The following is a 20,772-nucleotide window of genomic DNA, read 5'->3' as shown; positions in this document are numbered from 1 at the left end:
TATTCCATACCATTATGATGTCACACTCAGCAATAAAAGGTGGAAAAAGGAAGAAGAGGGGAGGGGTGGGTTCTTGTTGTGAAAACGTCTCTCATCACCGGCTACATGCGTTGAGGTCCTGCTTCAAGGACATGGTCAAGCAATGCTTATTTGTGGGAAGTAGAGAGTAATTACTTTCCTCTGCACTTCCACACAGCCTTTACGTCTTTTGTTTTTTTGTTTTCCCTTTCCCCCTCCCTTTTTCCCCTTTCCCTTTTTTCCCTTTAGTTAAATTGTTTAATTAATAATAATCTTTCCTTAATAATTATTTTTTTTCCTTTGATTTAATCATCCTTACCACAACCCGTGAGTTGCTCTTTCCTTTACTTCTTCCCCTCCTCTTCTAAGGAGAGGGAGTGAGAGAGCAGTTGTGGTGAGTTCAGCTGTCTAGCACGGTAAAACCACCACAATATCAGACCTTTTATTGTGTGGAACAGCAAATGCTGTATAGGTTTCCTGGCAGAAGTATTTCACCTCTAGAAGGAATACAAATAGTGAGTCCTGAAAGTGGACAAACAATGAAAATATGGCAAAATTCAACTCGTAGTAAAGGATGGCAACTACAACTTCAGCTATAGAGGTCCTGTGAAAGGAAAACGTAAAAAAGGGACTATATCAAAGAGGTGAAAATGCCCTAGAGGTGTCCTGGGATTATAGGTGTAGCAGCTGCACTGGGTGTCGGTGTCCTGGTGCTGGCAGCAGGGGCTGCAGGGCAGCCCCTGTAAGGTGGGGCCCCTGTGAGGAGAGGCTGCCCTTTGCCAGACACAAACAGTGCCAGCTGGCTCCAATGAGCAATACTGCAGGGCACTGCTGAGTTTGGCCACCAAGGTGGTGGCACCTCTGGGGAAACAAACTTAAGAAAGGGAAACAAAACAAAACAAAACAAACAACAACAACAACAACAACAAAAAACACTGGAGTAAAAGTGGAGAACGGATGAAACGGTGAGATACAGCTGAGGGAACATCAATGTCGGAGAAGAAGGAGCTGAAGGAGATGATTCCCTTGCAGCCTGTGGAGAGTACTACAGGGGAGCAGCTATCCATGCTGCAGCTTGCAGAGTACCCCACCCCAGAGCAGAGTAGATAAAAAGCGCGTAGAGGAAGGAGCACCATATAGAAACTGCCATGTACTGACTGCCACCCCACCACACACGCCCATTCCCCCCTGCTGCTCGGGGCGGAGTAGAGGAGTCGGGAGTGAAGCTGGGCCTCGGAAAGGGAAAAAGAAAGGCATTGCTTTAATGTATGTCTTTTTGTTTCCCCCTGGCCAAATTATTATTTATTGATTTATTTATTTGTTTGTTTTTTAATTGGCAAGAAGTTACATATTGAGTCTGTTTTGCCCACAACAGTGCCATAACTGGAATATGATCTGCCCGTCTCAACGTGACCCACAACCTTTCTTGCTTGGGTTATTCCTATTTTCTTCCTCTGCTCTTCTGAGTCAGAGACTATGCAAGCAGCTGGGTGGGAGCTGTTAACCATGATTAACCCATCACAGAGGTGAAGGAAATTTAATGTTACTCCATTATGTCCTGTTCAGGTTAATGAACATGAGAAAAGCAATGCTGTAATAAAACAGGTAATAAGGGTAATAAAATAATGGCATAGTTTTGTGATGGGAGAAAATGAATATATAAAGATGGCCCAAAACATTCTGGCTAGGATTAAGGTGCATAAGCAGAGGCACTAATTATGTTTAAAGTATAATGGTTCAATTATACAATTTATGGGAAGACCACATTTTTTGCAGCCTTGGACAGAAGGTGTTAGGTGTGTGGGGGCTACAAGGCTTAGTAGGGGATTAGAAGTCCTATTAGAAAAGGTGAATATGTTTACACTTCTTTCTTCAAGGATGAAAGAGGACTGGATTACAGTGTATAAATGTTTAAAAGGGTCACACACGAAGACCTTGAGAAAAGTCTGTTCTGATTCTAAGGGATTATTATAGCAGGAAGTCATTGCTCTGAAGCTAGTAAACAGTCTTTCAGAATCAGCAATATACTGGATTGATATGCATGTGGATTTCAAGAAAATGTACAGTTATTGTAATTATTGTAATGATTTTGTTAGGAATGGTAAACGTAGCTGAAGATTTAAATTTACTGTTAGCTGGTGAACATTAGGATCATAGAATAGAAGCATATAATCATTTAGAGTGTAAAAGACCTCTAAGATCGTCTGTTCCAACCTTTCACCTAGCACTGCCAAGTCCACCATTAAATCATGAAAAGTATAAGGTATGTCTAATGCCTTGTTTTCCGTTAATCATGATATTGAATAGCAGATGAATATCTGAATTAAAATTACTTCCATTCTTAGAATATTGGGAAGGTCCTCATAATATAAATTATTTATTTTTGAGTGTTAGAAACTGTATTAATCAGGAACTTTACGGCTATATAAAACACCCATAATTTTATGATCTCTTCCTGCAGAAGAAGTGGTTAAATATGTTTATGAACATGTTAAGTTGACCTCAAGGCATTCTGGCACTACTAAAATTTTCTATGTCTATCTCTGGTGCTTCTATAATTTCACTAAGAAAGTCACACAGTCTGATTTATTTTTGTGCTGGACAAAAAAAAAAAAAAAAAAGATAATGGCAACTAACACAACTTGTTTTATTTCCCTTGTAAATTTGTCCAGATACCTGTGAAAATTTATATTTGTATACAATTTTCTAAGAAGGCCCCAGTAATGTCCATAGCAGTTTTTCAGAACAGTCCAGTAGTGCTGGAATTATTGAACATGACATCTGCTGTAGACCTGTTGGGTCAGCCCAGTAGACTTTGCAAATGCATTTTGCTGTTCATCTGATAGACAATAGATTCACGTGTGTGTTCTATCCACAGATGAAGTCAAAACATAATTACAAAGAAATGGATATTGAAAGTGATCAGAAAAAAACTCTATTCTTGAAAATACCTCAAAAACTGTATTCTCACAAAAAAAATAGTACAAATAAGTACTAAAAAGTCAGAAACCTGTGTTGTTTTTTTTTTTCTCACTTTTCCCTTGATGTAATTTAGTAGTAAAAGTAAAATAAGTAAAATATAACAAAAAAGACATTTTTTTTTGCACTCCATTGTTCAGAGTGCATTGATTCCATAAATTTGAGCACCCTATACAAAACAATTTTAGTCATATTTTAGCTAACTGTATTGTGCAGTGTTCTAATAAATGTGCATGTGTGTGAATTACAAGTGGACTAGTGGACTTTTCTGGATATTATAAAAATACAAATGAAATAACCCTTAGACTTTTCTTATTCATTCTCACAGGTATATTCAGTTAAATATTTGTGTTATCTGGGCTATGAATGCCTTCTATACTCAATGCAGGAGGGGAAAGCACACTGTGTACTCTACCCCTATTTTCTGAACTAATTTAAGAATAGGTTTCTCTCTTGTTATTTTAACATAAATACATTCATGGTGGTACAACAGACTTATATAATTGTCCTGGTTTCAGTTAGGACAGAGTTAATTTTCCTCCTAGTAACTGGCAGGGTGCTATGTTTTGGATTAGAATGAGAAGAGCGCTGATAACATGCTGATGTTTTAATTGTTGTAGAGCAGTGCTTACACCAAGCCAAGGACTTTTCAGCCTCTCTCTGTCCTGCTAGCGAGCAGGCTAGGGATGCAGCAGGAGCTGGGAGGGGACAGACCCAGGACAGCTGACCCAAACTGGCCAAAGGGGTATTCCATACCATCTGACGTCATGCTGAACAATATATAGGGGTGGCTAGCCGGGGTGGAGGGGGGGGGGCCGGCTGCTCGGGGATAGGCTGGGCATCGGTCAACGGGTGGTGAGCAATTGCATTGTGCATCACTTATTTCGTACACATTATTACTATTATTATTATTATTATTATTATTATTATTATTGTTGTTGTTATTCTTTTCCCTGTCTTAATAAACTGTCTTTATCTCAACTCACAGGCTTCACTTTCCCGTTTCTCTCCCCCATCCCGGAGAGGGAGGGGGGAGGGTGAGCGAACGGCTGTGTGGTGTTTGACTGCCAGCCGGGCTAAACCACAACAGTCCATTTGGCACCCAACGTGGGGCTCGAAGGGTTGAGATATCGACAGATTTGACCAGAGTGTGTTAAACTAAAATTGGTATAAGTATTCGACCTGCTTAATAGTTGCTAGTCACAATGTTGATTGCCTTAATCTCAAGTCTGCTGTGCCTGTTTCCCAAATTGAGTATTATAGCAAGTTACTTTCTGTATGTGCTCCCTGTCGTGCTGTTTATCCTTTCCGGGCCCTGGTTTAAGATTGTTATGGTACTGTGTGGTGTAACGATGGCTTATGAAATGATGAGATATCTGGTCATGACTCTAACCTGGTATTTGTACTCAGCACTGTCGTCGACTCTATACTTCGGAAACCATATCTCACAAACTATTAGCAATTACACCGATTGCCTTTTTTCATCAGGGAGTCAGTCTCTGGAGGGGACAGGGGAAGATATTTTTTCCTACCTGTTCACTCTCCCTTCCTCCTTCACCACCCTCTTATCCCCCGAGCTAGTTACGATAGCTCTCCAAGATGGTGAATATCCTTGGGATACTCAGACCAGCATGTTCTTGTTGTTATGTCTCCTGAATGCGCTTCAGGTTTTGTTCAAGGTTAAACAACTACTTAGGAATCTCATCCGGAGATCTGTCTTGAGGCGGGATATTTGCGAGTGGCAGGGAGTGTGGGAGGATATGGGCAGGTTTCTAGGGCAGTGGACACCTCCAGTGTTTTGGACATTCACCCCTGAACAACTGCAAAATCCTAAAAAACTGGTAGAATGCTTGAAAAAAAGGTGTCATGACTCTGGCAGTTCCAAAGTGACACAAATCACTGTGGTGTGCTGGGGTCTGGCTTGTGCCTATCGAGCTGTAATTGATGCTACTATCAACCTAGTGACAGACCCTGCGGCCGTTCCAGCTCCAGCTCCCGCAGCCGTTCCGGCTCCAGCTCCCGCAGCCGTTCCAGCTCCAGCTCCCGCAGCTGTCCCGGCTCCAGCTCTCGCAGCCGTTCCGGCTCCAGCTCCCGCAGCCGTTCCAGCTCCAGCTCCCGCAGCTGTCCCGGCTCCAGCTCCCGCAGCCATTCCGGCTCCAGCTCTCGCAGCCATTCCGGCTCCAGCTCCCGCAGCCGTTCCAGCTCCCACAGCCGTTCCAGCTCCCGCAGCCGTTCCAGCTCCTGTGGCTGGGTCAGAGAAACGAACTGTAGCAGTGCAAGTTGCCCCTGCAGAGGGTACTCCAACCCCTGTGGCAGACCCTGTGGCTGGGTCGGAGAAACGAACTGTAGAAGTGCAAGTTGCCCCTGCAGAGGGTATTCCAACCCCTGTGGCAGACCCTGTGGCTGGGTCGGAGAGGCGAGCTGTAGCTGTGCAAGTTGTCCCTGTAGAAAAGGTGAAAAAATGGTATAGAGACTCAGGTCGTTTAGAACGCAGAAAGTCTTCTGCTAAGTCTGGGTGTGGAGAAGACGAGGCTGGGCCATCAAGTGTGCAGAAGGATGAAGATGAGGATGAGGATGTCAGTAAGTCAACAGTAACTACCCGAACCCTATACCAGCGTGAGCTACGAGATGTGCGAAAAGATTTTGGTTGCTGTATAGGTGAACAGCTTGTCACCTGGCTGCTCCGGTGCTGGGACACTGGAGCCAATGGTGTGAAATTAGAGGGCAGGGAAGCCAAGCGGTTGGGATCCCTTGCTAGAGACGCAAGCATTGACAAAGCAATTGGAGATGGAGCACGATCTCACAGCCTCTGGAGGCGTCTCCTGTTAGCTGTGAAGGGAAGGTATCCCTTCAAGGAAGAACTTGTATGTCTACCAGTCAAGTGGACCACCATGGAGAAGGGAATTCAGTACCTGAGGAAATTAGCCGTACGGGAAGTAATTTATAAGGACTTAGACAATGCACAAACATCCACAGATCCAGATGAAGTCCAGTGTACTCGACCCATATGGCGGAAGTTTGTACGGAATGCACCATCAACATGGGCCAGCACATTGGCAATAATAACCTGGAAAAACGGTGAAGATCCCACAGTGGGTGACATGGCTAAACAACTCCGGGAGTACGAAGGAAATCTCTCCTCTTCCCTACAGGCCTGCGTCTCGGCTGTGGAGAAACTCTCTGAAGAGTTCCACCAACTTAAAGAGAATTTATCTTCCCCCCAACCTGAACGAACCAGTGGCCACCAACTAAAAGAGAATACTTTGGAGAAACTTTTTGAAGAGGTCCAGCAACTTAAAGAGAGTGTATTTTCTTCCCCACCTGTACAAACCAGCATCTCGGCTATTAGGGGTAAACGTTCATCCGTGCAAAGACAATATGGTGGGTACACACCCCGCGCCACCCTGTGGTTTTACCTACGTGACCATGGAGAGGACATGAGAAAATGGGATGGAAAATCTACTGAGACCCTAGAGGCACGGGTACGTGAGTTGCAAAAGAAAACAATCGGGAGAAAGGGGTTCTCTGAAAAGTTTGCTGCTCCAACTTCTAGCAGGCAGTCTTTTAAACACAGAAATGAAGATTCTGACCAGGACTAGAGGGGCCCTGCCTCCAGCCAGGGGGAGGAAAGGGACAACCGAGTTTATTGGACTGTGTGGATTCGATGGCCTGGCACGTCTGACGCACAGAAGTATAAGGCTCTAGTAGACACCGGTGCACAATGTACTCTAATGCCATCAAGCTGTAAAGGGCCAGAGCCCATCTGTATTTATGGCGTGACAGGGGGATCCCAGCAGTTAACTGTATTGGAAGCTGAAGTGAGTCTAACCGGAAATGAGTGGCAAAAGCACCGTATTGTGACTGGCCCGGATGCTCCGTGCATCCTTGGCATAGACTATCTTAGAAGAGGATATTTCAAGGACCCAAAAGGGTTCCACTGGGCTTTTGGCATAGCTGCCTTAGAGACAGAGGACATTAAACAGTTGTCTACCTTGCCCGGTCTCTCAGAGGACCCTTCTGTTGTGGGGTTGCTGAGGGTTGAAGAACAGCAAGTGCCAATCGCTACCACAACTGTGCACTGGCGGCAATATCGCACCAACCGAGACTCCCTGATTCCCATCCACGAGCTAATTCGTCAACTGGAGAGCCAAGGAGTGATCAGCAAGACCCATTCACCTTTTAATAGTCCCATATGGCCAGTGCGAAAGTCTAATGGTGAGTGGAGACTAACAGTGGACTATCGTGGCCTGAACGAAGTCACGCCATCACTGAGTGCTGCAGTGCCGGACATGCTAGAACTCCAGTACGAACTGGAATCAAAGGCAGCCAAGTGGTATGCCACAATTGATATTGCTAATGCATTTTTCTCCATCCCTCTAGCAGCAGAGTGCAGGCCACAGTTTGCTTTCACTTGGAGGGGAGTCCAATATACTTGGAATCGGCTGCCCCAGGGGTGGAAACATAGCCCTACCATTTGCCATGGACTGATCCAGTCTGCGCTGGAGCAGGGGGAGGCTCCTGAACACCTGCAGTACATCGATGACATCATTGTGTGGGGTGACACTGCAGAGGAAGTTTTCGAGAAAGGGAAGAAAATAGTCCAAATCCTTCTGAAGGCCGGTTTTGCCATAAAACAAAATAAAGTTAAAGGACCTGCACGAGAGATCCAGTTTTTAGGAATAAAATGGCAAGATGGACGTCGTCAAATCCTAATGGATGTGATCAACAAAATAACAGCTATGTCTCCACCAACTAGCAAGAAGGAAACACAAACTTTCCTAGGTGTCGTGGGGTTTTGGAGAATGCATATTCCAAATTACAGTCTGATTGTAAACTCGCTCTACCAAGTAACTCGTAAGAAGAATGCTTTTGAATGGGGCCCTGAGCAACGACAAGCCTTTGAACAAATTAAACAGGAAATAGTTCATGCAGTAGCCCTTGGGCCAGTCCGAACAGGACCAGATGTAAAGAATGTGCTCTACACTGCAGCCGGGGAGAATGGTCCCACCTGGAGCCTCTGGCAGAAAGAACCTGGGGAAACTCGAGGTCGACCCCTGGGGTTTTGGAGTCGGGGATACAGAGGATCTGAGGCCCGCTATACTCCAACCGAAAAGGAGATATTGGCAGCATATGAGGGAGTTCGATCTGCTTCGGAAGTGGTCGGTACTGAAGCGCAGCTCCTCCTGGCACCCCGACTGCCGGTACTGGGTTGGATGTTCAAAGGAAGGGTCCCCTCTACACATCATGCAACTGATGCTACATGGAGCAAGTGGGTTGCACTGATTACTCAGCGGGCTCGAATAGGAAACCCCAGTCCCCCAGGAATCCTGGAAGTGATTATGGACTGGCCAGAAGGCAAGTACTTTGGGATATCATCAGAGGAGGAGGTGGTCCGTGCTGAAGAAGCCCCACTGTACAACAAGCTACCAGAAAATGAGAAGAAATATGCCCTGTTCACTGATGGGTCCTGTCATATTGTGGGAAAGCATCGGAAATGGAAAGCTGCTGTATGGAGTCCTACACGACGAGTTGCAGAAGCTGCTGAGGGAGAAGGGGAATCGAGTCAGTTTGCAGAAGTGAAAGCCGTTCAACTGGCCTTAGATATTGCTGAACGAGAAAAGTGGCCAGTTCTCTATCTCTATACTGATTCATGGATGGTAGCAAATGCCCTGTGGGGGTGGCTACAGCAATGGAAGCAGAACAACTGGGAACGCCGGGGCAAACCCATCTGGGCTGCTGCATTGTGGCAAGATATTGCTGCCCGGGTAGAGAACCTGGTTGTAAAGGTACGCCATGTAGATGCTCATGTGCCCAAGAATCGGGCTACTGAAGAACATCAAAAGGACCAGCAGGTGGATCAGGCTGCTAAGATTGAAGTGGCTCAGGTGGACCTGGACTGGCAACATAAAGGTGAATTATTTATAGCCCGATGGGCCCATGACACCTCAGGCCATCAAGGTAGAGATGCAACATACAGATGGGCTCGTGACCGAGGGGTGGACCTGACCATGGACACTATAGCACAGGTTATTCATGATTGTGAAACATGTGCTGCAATTAAACAAGCCAAACGGTCAAAGCCTCTCTGGTATGGAGGACGATGGCTGAAATACAAATATGGAGAGGCCTGGCAGATTGATTACATCACACTCCCCCAAACCCGCAACGGCAAGCGCCACGTACTTACAATGGTGGAAGCAACCACCGGATGGCTGGAAACATATCCTGTGCCCCATGCCACCACCCGGAACACTATCCTGGGCCTTGAAAAGCAAGTCCTATGGCGACATGGCACCCCAGAAAGAATTGAGTCAGACAATGGGACTCATTTCCGAAACAACCTTATAGACACTTGGGCCAAAGAACATGGTATTGAGTGGGTGTATCACATCCCTTATCATGCACCAGCCTCCGGGAAAGTTGAACGATACAATGGACTGTTAAAGACTACACTGAAAGCAATGGGTGCTGGGACATTCAAAAATTGGGAAACACATTTGGCAAAGGCCACCTGGTTGGTCAATACTAGAGGATCTGCCAACCGAGCTGGACCTGCCCAATCAAACCTGTTACGCACTGTAGAAGGGGATAAAGTTCCTGTAGTGCACGTAAGAAACATGCTGGGTAAGACAGTCTGGGCTACTCCTGCCTCAGGAAAAGGCAAGCCCATTCGTGGGATTGCTTTTGCCCAGGGACCTGGATGCACTTGGTGGGTAATGCAAAAGAATGGGGAGGTCCGGTGTGTACCTCAAGGGGACCTAATACTGGGTGAGAATAGCCCATGAGTTGAATTATAGTATGTTAATTATCATATAACACTGTATGTCATCGCTACCATGGTTGCTATATATCATAGATGAAAATGGTGATTAATTAGAAGGTATTGGAAAGAGTGTAACCTGAGCATGACAAAAATGGTATGGAATAAGGGGTGGATATCTGTCCTGGTTTCAGGTAGGACAGAGTTAATTTTCCTCCTAGTAACTGGCAGGGTGCTATGTTTTGGATTAGAATGAGAAGAGCGCTGATAACATGCTGATGTTTTAATTGTTGTAGAGCAGTGCTTACACCAAGCCAAGGACTTTTCAGCCTCTCTCTGTCCTGCTAGCGAGCAGGCTAGGGATGCAGCAGGAGCTGGGAGGGGACAGACCCAGGACAGCTGACCCAAACTGGCCAAAGGGGTATTCCATACCATCTGACGTCATGCTGAACAATATATAGGGGTGGCTAGCCGGGGTGGAGGGGGGGGGCCGGCTGCTCGGGGATAGGCTGGGCATCGGTCAACGGGTGGTGAGCAATTGCATTGTGCATCACTTATTTCGTACACATTATTACTATTAATACTATTATTATTATTATTATTATTATTGTTGTTATTCTTTTCCCTGTCTTAATAAACTGTCTTTATCTCAACTCACAGACTTCACTTTCCCGTTTCTCTCCCCCATCCCGGAGAGGGAGGGGGGAGGGTGAGCGAACGGCTGTGTGGTGTTTGACTGCCAGCCGGGCTAAACCACAACAATAATCTTTTCAAATAAAAATAGAAATTATAAAATATCTTAGTTCAAGCTGCTGTGTTGTAGATTGAATGGAAAAATGTGCTCTGAAAATACTAAGAACTCAGTCACTGATGACTTGCACTGTTCTTAAAAATCATCTATAATGTTTTACTGTGATTTATGTAAAGATAGCAAACACATAATCAAAAAAAAAAAAAAGCATATCCTTTTCATCTTCAGAATATTTTTTACAATCACAAACATTTTTTTCAGAATTATTTTAATACTCACATTGGAATGCAGCATCTGCCTAAGCAGATGTAGAATAAGACATCAGGTTCAGCTGGTATCAAAACCCTTTAGAATCCTTGTAGTTTATAGAAATAATCTGCAATTCCTTTTGGCTTTACTAAAATTGAAATCATGCTTTTAAGTCTTAGAATCATAGACTCATAGAATTGGAAAATATCCTGAGTTGGAAGGGATCCACGAGGGTTATTGAGTCCAATTCTTTACTCTACACAAGTCTACCTTTGAGTTAAACCACGTGTCTATGAGCATTGTCCAAATGCTGTTTGGGCTTGAGGTAATGACCACATCTCTGGGGAGCCTGTTCCATTGCTTGATCACCTTCTTGGTAAAATAAATAAATAAATAAATAAATAAAATCTTCATATCCAATTGGAACTTCCCCTGCCATGTTTTTAAGCCATTCCCTCATGCCCTACCTGGTCACCGGAGATAAGAGATCAGCACTTTGGTCTCTACTCCCCTTCATGGAGAAGTGTTAGAAAACAATGAAGTCAGTCCTCAGCCTCTCCCAAACTGAAGAAACCAAGGATCCACAGCCACTCTTCATATATCATGCCCTCTAGTGTGGTTTTTTATTTTTTTTTATTTTTTTTTTTCACCATCTTTGTTGCCCTCCTTTGAACACATTCTAATATTTTGTTATCCTTATATTGTGGAGCCCAAGACTGCACAATAGAATCAAGAGACGATATTGCTGATCACAGTTAAGATTTGCTGGGAATTCAAAAGCCTCTTAATAATCATTCTTAATCAAAGGCTAGAAATATATATCCTGAATTCTGCATACAAGCTAGAAAGAAGAACAAATAATTGTCTTCTCTGTAAATGATGATGAGACTGACCTGAGCCATGTTTAAAAAACATTGAAATTACCAGACAAAAGAGATATTTCAAAACTATAAATTGAGGTTTTTAGACTAAACTATATGTAACATATTAAAGTTATATTACTTTTGCAAAGTCATTCTCACTTATGTAACACACTGTATATATACATATATATTTTTCATATATTACAATATATTAATTTCACTTTAAGTGAGACATTTTGTAAAAAGTAATAATTTTTTATGTTTTCAGTTTTTCATTGAATAAACTATTATTCAATCAGTTTTGCGTACAAGACAGGACATCAACAGACAACTAAAGAATGCTTGATGATATTAAGACTGCATTTTTTGTTAAGGCCTCTTGAATGTTTGATAACATTAAGATTAAATTTCTTGTTAAGGCATTTTGTGCTGATGAGCTGAGGCAGAGATCTACCCTTTTCAGCTAGAAGACATTTCAGTTTCATTAAATTACTTAATCCATTCTGATACAGGGAGGGATTCATTTTCAAATACCTTCCATAGGTTTTACCTGTGATATCCTTTTTAATGAAAAACCCCAAAATGGAAATTATCAACCCTGATTTTTTTTTTTCATGTAAAGTTCTAATTTATCCTGAGAATTTTCATGTGACAGGAAAAAATAAAACCGAAACTGCACCATTTTCTGTAGTAAAACAGCTTTTAAAAAAGTTTCACTCAATCCTGTCCACTACTACCATATTCATGTTCATTCTAGTGGTGTTATGGATCTCCCTGAGGTTTATATTCTACCCATCTTACATTGCTGAATCCATTTAATCACAAAAACAAGGCTTAGTTTTTGACATCAATTTTAATTTACAGGCACTTTTCAAAGCCTCCTGCTCTCAGATCAGCCCTATTCATTTTCTACTTGTTATATTCTTGAAATTGTATGTGTGATACCTTAAGCTTTTTAATGTTAGATTTCATTTGTCATGTGTGAAGCCAATTATACAGTTGACTCTTATCTATCTGAACTCCTTTTGATGCATGCAGTCTTTGCTAACTACTTCCTCAAAGTTCTGAATGATCAGAAAATTCCATAAGTTGTTACCTGTTTTTTCTGCCAGGAAATTTACACATAATTAGAGGATTTGAGCAATGATTTTCTATCATGTGTTTGACATATTTCTTCCATGTACCACTACCTACTTGGATCTTCAGTAATGAACAGTGCAACTTCCCATTTGTGCCAAAAAAAAGTCTTCATATGATATTTTTAAAATCAGCTTTTCATCCTTTGTCCTTTTTCACTCTGGCTGCCAAAGCAAAGCAAAACATGTTCTATAATTTATGAAAGGATTAAGAAAATCCCAGTAAATGTTCTCATCTCAGCTACCATTGTCATCATTTCTTATCTCTTTCGAAAAGGTAAAGAGGTTGGTTAGGCAATATGTTCCTTATTCTATATTCATTTGGGAGATCTGTTATCTCATTACTGCACAGGTGTTCTTTTGTGCTATTGCTCAATATACCTTATTAGTTTGCTTACTCTAGAGAAAAAATGCCCTAGTTTAAAAAATTGGTAGATGTTAACATGGATGAAAAAATTAAATAAAAAATGCAAGACCTAGTAAAGAAATGAGTTTCTGTAAAACCCTCAATTTGTCCCTGGTTTGCAATGACATTTTTTTCCCTGTAATTTTAAACTAGCAGGACTAATCAAATACTGAGTAGGAGAGTAATAGCCACTAAAGTCAAATGACCCACATTGGACAAAAAACTACTTATAGGTACTCATATTTTGTTTTCAAATTCTGACTTGAGTATAAAATAAAGCATATGAACTGTGAACCAAACCAAAACCTGCTTCTACTGTTTTAAAACCTTGAGCTATTCTATTGATCTAAACCTACAGACTTGAGTTTCAGTTTATATTTACTGAGAACTGAAAGCGGAAGGAGAAAGAATCTGCATAACAAGAATTGCCTGCAACTTCCACTGTAAAGACATGCTCTTAATGGAATTTTCTATATTATGAAGTTTGACTATACAATTCATAGATCTTATTAAGTAAAGGCTAGATGTGCAAGAGCCATGTGAAGAATTTAATGGTAAATGCAGTATATATTTCATTTTGACAACAAAAATATCATATGATGAGGAAAGACTCACTTTTTTTTTTTTTAAAAAAAAAAAAAAAGCTACTCTACAGAAAGTGAGTTGAACTTGAGCTTTCCAATACGGATGAACAAATACATGAATAAGCTATTACCATCATAGGGATTGAATAATCCCTGAGAAATGGTTCAGCCAGCCCTAAATCTCTTTTTCCCAACAATGAATTTGTAGTCTGATTGGAAATAATATATTATTTGAAAATAGTTTAAAGAGGAATAATTTGTTAGACATATTACCCCAGCTTGTTTTGTACTGTCTTCCCTCTCTTTTGATTTCTTCATTCTTACTATATGCAATAGATGATTTCATTGATTTCATTACGTATTTTGGTACATTTTGTACAAACTTGGAATCTCAGTTTAAAGGGCCTTTGGATAATTATATAACACAGATAATTATATATTATAAAGATCATTATACCATGGCTGTACACGAACTGGCTTTTTGGCATTTTCTGTTATGTTTCTAGTCATACAAATATACAACTTTTAGACCAGCAAAGCTCATTTTTAGTGTGTAGAGTATGTTACTAGCCATAGGGAGGGTCAAAGATGGCTATGACTATTACAGTATTAGGAGTGAGAAGGCAATAATAAATTTACATTGTACTCATCTGTTGCATTTCAAAAGTTTTCTACAACTTTGAAACTTAAGATAAGAGTCGCTGAGGGGGGGTTGTTCTCAGTAAACAAGATTCATGACTTTTATGTGGGAAAAGAATGGTGCAAAAGGAGTTAGGGAGAAAAAATGTAAAAGTAAGAGACATTTCTATCAGCTCTACCTTACTCAAATTTTCTGAGAAATTATACAGATAATTTTGTTTATTGACCCAAAGGATAGTGTTATCACCCTGTCAAGATATCATCCAGTAAATTCAGAAAATTTGAGGGAAACCCATGTTTAGAAAAACATGGTGGTGAAGATATGTCTGTTGATCTCTCCCAGCTGGATTTGTGAAATACGTTTTGGAAATGAGATTTCTATTGAGAGGACTGAACACTCTCGGTAGTGTACTAGTGACATTAACCTATGGATGCTGGAGAAAACAAAGCAATAACTTCAGAAGTCTAAATCAGAGTCACTGTTGAAAGCAATCCCGGGCTGTAAAAAAAAAAAAAAAAGAAAAAAAAAAAAAAGAATCAGGGCCTGGGATGTTTATGAAGCAACATTTGTTTTCTAGTGTTTGTGTATGTTTGTGTCCTTTTATATATTTCTTTTCATACTAATATAAACTAACCTTACTATTCAATCTTAATATGAATTCCATACTCACAATCATTTCTTCTGAGGTCTCACAAGCCTTCTGCGTTCCCTCCATAACTTTCTCGAGATAGCAGGGCCCATATCAGACAAAACTTATGAAAACAGCAAAAGGTTTATTCAGATGTTATTGGATTATATGAGATACCTGTAATAATTTAGACCAATGGATAAAAAGCATTATTGAGAGAGGCAGAGAGAGGAGAGAGGCATCACTGGTGTCTCATCCTAGGGGACTAATGAATAAAAAGACATTTGTGAAAATTATTGTTCATCATGTAATGCAAACAGAGAAGGCTGGGAAAAAAAAACAGTGACAGTATGGTAGACTGAGTCATATTTAATAATTACTTTCTGAAAATAAACCAAAATGAGAACCAAACAAATACCTAAAAAGAAATTTGGGGAAAAAAAAAAAAAAAAAAAAAAAAAAGTAAGCCATATTACTATGGCTTTTCACTATGATAGCTCTACTACTAGTATTTACTGTCATTGGAATAACTGCCTCTTTTAATCATCAAAATGATTAGGTGTGTTAGGACAATCCTTTTTCTTAAGACAAGATTCTTAAAAATAAGAGTATTTGTGGAACTTCCTGAAGTTCTTTTATAAAGGTAACTATTAGATGTACTAAACAAAAAAAAAAGAAACAAACCACAAGTTATTTTTCCATCATTATTTATTGATCTAGCAGTCTACGCTTATCAGGAATTTTTGTTAACTTGATTAAAGGGACCTCAGAAAAGATTGCCTCTCAAAGAATTTTTAAAATTTTGTGAAATTGTAAGGTATATTTTTTTAAAAAAATGTACATTTTAATAGGAATCTCTCTCCTAGAAGAGATCTCCTTCCATCCAGGAATGTCTATGAAAGTCATTTTTCTCCATATTGTACCAAATCTTCATCCACATATGAACAGGGCAGCTCTTTTATTTTATTTTATTTTATTTTATTTTTTTATTATTTTTTATTTTATTTTTTTAATACCAAAAAAATCATAGAGCCTAAAGGCAAAATATTCTCTGTTTTGCATACCATCATTCAACTTCAATACTCACTTAAAAGCTAATTTAGTATTCCCATGTCTCAATAACTGTATAGTTACCATTCATGGAACCGATGCATTACTGCTTCACTAATATATTAATAAAAAGTTATGTTTCTTCTTTTAAAGATATGATAACAAGTTACCACAGCTTCCAGTATAACAAAATACATTTTGATGTGTTAAATAGTAAATATTCCCAAAGCAAAATCACACATAGATAAATCAACCATTTCTAGTTTGACTGTGTTTAAAATATAAAGAATATACTAGCCTAGTAAAATAACATAAAATTAACAATGAAGTCTCTTCTGACTTCAACTTCCTGACTTTTGACTTCATTGAACATAGTTTTCAACCTTTACACGTTGCTGTAGCAACCTATAGCAGCCAGCTGCAGTTTGACTTTCCATCCATGCTAAATTTCACATTTGCAGTAATGGTTTTGTAAATGAATTCCTGACCTTTATCTGAAGAAAAATAGGTTCTGCCAAATATTAATACTTGTAGTACCTTGAGATATCCCTGATTCATATCATTTATTTAGGGGTTGTTTCTGTCTGCTACTAGCATGTGCTCTTTCCTGTCCGAATATGTTCTCATGAGGGTCAAAATACAGTGACTAATGTCAAAACTCTTTCACAGAGCCTTAAATTAAGTTTTGTTTTGTTTGGTTTAATTTATAATCAGTCTGTAATACTATAAAAATTCAAGCGATTGGTCCAAAGGGGCTTGGTGTTACCACTGTTCATATATGTTTGAAGAAAACAAAATATTTTTCCTGGGGTTACTTCTCATTTTATATAATTCTGAGCTCTACTGTGTGTTAATAAATCACCTTTTACTTAAGAGCATTGTGCTTCACAAACTTTGTAGTTCTCTTATAATCAATGAGGAGAGTGGGGCACAGGACAGTGGGGATCAGTTGTTCAAGGTGTGCTCTGTGCGGCAGATGGAGGGAAATACTGCAACACTCTGCAAAGGAAAGGGCATTACTTCTGTGAGCAGTTGTGCCTTTTCTAGACTGGTGAAGGACTAAATAGTCCATCAATAAAAAGATTGTGTTTGGTTGAAAAGACAACTAAATCTAGCTTAGCACTCTGCTGCTGCTCCTCAGAAATTACTCTGCCCTCACCTTATCCTGAAACATTGCTGAGCTCTCAGCAGTAAGTTGCCTCTGCACAGGGACAATCTGCTTTTAAAGGCAGGAGTGAAAGTCACATTTAGGAAGTATGTGCTTCATATCAGATAAGACTTCAGGTTGTAGCTTCTACTCCTAATGACTCAGTTCTAAAGTCATTCATTTTTTCTTTACAGTTTCTAACACTTTCTCTCAGTGTCTTTCATCTTCTATTCCCAAAGCCTTTATTGAGGCAAAAATGTTTATTTCTCACAGTGCCATTGCTGCCAGCATGAAGAAAAACAGGTTTGTGGATTACAAGTATCTATCTTTATTTATGAAAAATTACTAGCTTCTAAAATATATATATATTTTTTATTTGTAGCCATAGTTATTCATATTTCCTCCCTGTTGTGGATTGCTGATGTATGGAGACAATGCTTATTGTTGAGTGAAGCAAATACACCTGGACTACCAGCAGCTCTAGGGAGCTCATGTTTTATTGACTAGAGAAACTAGATGGGTGCTATTATTTTTTGGCTGTACCTTTTAAATTATGTCATAGATACCAATTCATTTGCACTTGCTTGAACTGCCTCTGCATTCTAAGAGTTCTGAATTGTATTTATTTTCCAGATTCTGTAGCAGCCACCCATTTTGAAAATGAATAAGTTCAATTTTTCTCTGAAATGGTGAAAAAAAATCTCTAAAGTTCTCTAATTCTTACTGTGTCCTTTTAATATACAGTAAAACATACTGAGATTTTTTTTTGGAAAATATTTCCATTAAGAATCAGATGATAATAACTTTCATTAATATGGAAGAAAAAAAAAACTCTTTACAATAAAACATATTTTAATATTGAGTACTTCTAGCATTATGTATAAAAACCGTTATCACTACTAAATATGCTTGCTTTTAAATTGCAGTGACCTAAACTTTCAGAAAGACATAAATCATTCTAATGGTACATTTAATTTTTTAGTAACAGATTTATTTATTGATTGATTGATTAATTCTATCAGGAGAGTATTTCATTCTGAAAAGACTAAAGAGCAGGAAACGGCTGATTTTGCCTTCCTCTACTGCAAACCATCATAACACCTCATGTAGAAAAGTGTGATTTCCTGACTTTTGCAGTTTTAACAATGGATTCCTAGGGAGAATTAGGGGAAATAAGTTAATTTAGAAACCATACGATTACCATAAGATTATGACACCCTGAGTCTTTTAAAGATGGGATAAAAATAGGTGTTAACAGGGTGAAATGGAAAGAAAGAAAGCAATTTAAGAAGCAATTGTTTACTGTCTAGTCAAGTCATATGACTTTATGGAAACTATATAAAAGTTATTGTTCTTCGAAGGATAATAAGTATACCCTTACTTTGATGCCAGCTGTTTCATGGGATAATTCCCACATGATATAAAACCTGTGTTGCTTTGTGTGTGTTTCTCTGTTTGCTGTTGTTTTTCTCATTAGTGTTATTATAACATTAGCAAAGTCTGAGAAAGTGAAAAGAATTAAAAATCTTTGGAGTTAAATATTGTCTTCAGCAACACTTGTAGAATATATAGAGGTGTTGATTTTTTCTTTTCTTTTTTCTTTTTTTAAAATGCTTGTTTTTCCAACATATGTTTCTATTTCTACTTTCCAATTTCTATATTCTTGCAAATTTATTTTATTACAGAATTTTAAAACTGAACACATTGATAACAGTAGACTTTTATTTGAACTATAAACTCAATGTAAAATGTGAAAAAAAAAATGCTTCTGAATAGAAAGCAGGGTATTTTGTTATGAGCAGATTTAAATGTACATAAATGTCATTTTTTTGTTAATATGTGTTTCATTGACTGATTGATGCTGGAAATAAATGTGATATTTTCAGTGTTACATTTGAGTGCTCTAATCTCCACTAAATCTTTTTTTCCTAGGTGTCACCTCCAAGACAATGATTAATGACATACTAATAAAGTTCACTTTGGCAGTCTAAAGCTAAAATGTCATTTCTATTGGGTATGAATAATTTTCAGCTAAATAGAGCCTTGAATCAGCACCATGATGTTCTTTGTTTAAGGACTGTATTTTTAAAATGTTTTAATACAGCTGAAAGTGAAAAAAAAATATGGATAGAGTTATCTACATGATAAAGTGATGTTTTTGTTGGCTGATTCTCCTTTTAGTCTTAGAAATAAATTAACTATTATCAATCATTAAGTATAATCAGGTTTACAAATCAGTCTACAGTGCTGTTAGCCAATCAAAAAATGAGAGCACTAATTCCTGTCCTCATACTAATACATAAATTCTCTTGTCTAGTTGCATGCCTAGCATGAAAATAGAAAACAGAAATCAGACTATAATATTGTTTCTTAACCGGAAACATTAACAGCTGCACACAGTGAGCAACTGCAATCTGTGCCCCAAAGAACTTAAAATCTTAAAAACAAGGATGTCAAGAGGACACGCTGAAGAATCTGGGGAATAAATTCACTGGACAGTTTTAAAGCTAATATCAGTATTCTTCTGTATATGTCAGTGGAAGTGAGTTTTCATAAAGAACATAACAGTGAAAGAATGTTACCTAATAAACAGATATTGTAGGTTTAGGCACACACACACACACACAAAAAAAAAAAAATAAATGAAGACAAGAACAAGAGAAGAAAAAGTCTGTTCTGAGGTTCTTGTTAAGTTGTACAGAATATTAAAGGAGAAAATTAATCACATGATGTGGTGGTTTCACACTGATGGCTAGCTAAACATCACACCACTCTCTTACTCCCACTCCTCAAAGAAAAAAGGTGAGAAAATATGATGAAAAAAAAGTCTCAAGGATTGAGATAAGGACAGGGAGATCACTCACCGGTTACTGTCACGGGCAAAACAGACTCGGCATAGGGAGATTAATAGAATTTACTGACTATTGTCAGCTACAATTGTCAGCTTTTATATCATTTCTTCTACTTTATTCTACTACTCAACTGTTTTTTGTTTTTTGTTTGTTTGTTTGTTTTCCCCTTTATTTATGTTTTCATGTATTTAGTGGCTTTTCACAGAATCACAGGATGGTTAAGTTTAGAAGGGACCTCTGGAGAATATCTGGTCCAAGGCCCCTGCTGAATCAGGGTCACCTGGTGTGGGTTGCTCAGGACCATGTACAGACAGAATATCTCCAGGCTTAGAGACTCCACAGCTTCTCTGCAAAACCTGTGCCAATGCTCAGGCCCCCTTACAGTGAAAAAGTCTTTCCTGATGTTCAGACAGAACTTCCTGTGTTTTACTTTGTGCCTATATCTCTTGTCCTGTCACTGGGCACCACTGAAAAGAGTCTTACTCTTTTCTGTTTGCACCCTCCCTTGCAGTATTGATACACATTGATAACATCCTCCCTGAGCCTTTTCTTCTCCAGGCTGAACAGTCCCAGTTGTGTCAGCCTTTCCTCATAGGAGAGCTGCTCCAGTACTTTAATTGTGACCCTTTGTTGGACTCTCTCCAGTAGCTCCATGTCTCTCTTGTACCATGGAGCCCCAAACTGGACACAGCACTCCAGGTGTGGCCTC

The sequence above is a fragment of the Cygnus olor genome, chromosome 2 (assembly GCF_009769625.2).
Source record: "Cygnus olor isolate bCygOlo1 chromosome 2, bCygOlo1.pri.v2, whole genome shotgun sequence".
NCBI lineage: Eukaryota > Metazoa > Chordata > Aves > Anseriformes > Anatidae > Cygnus > Cygnus olor.
This window is presented reverse-complemented; position numbering follows the sequence as displayed.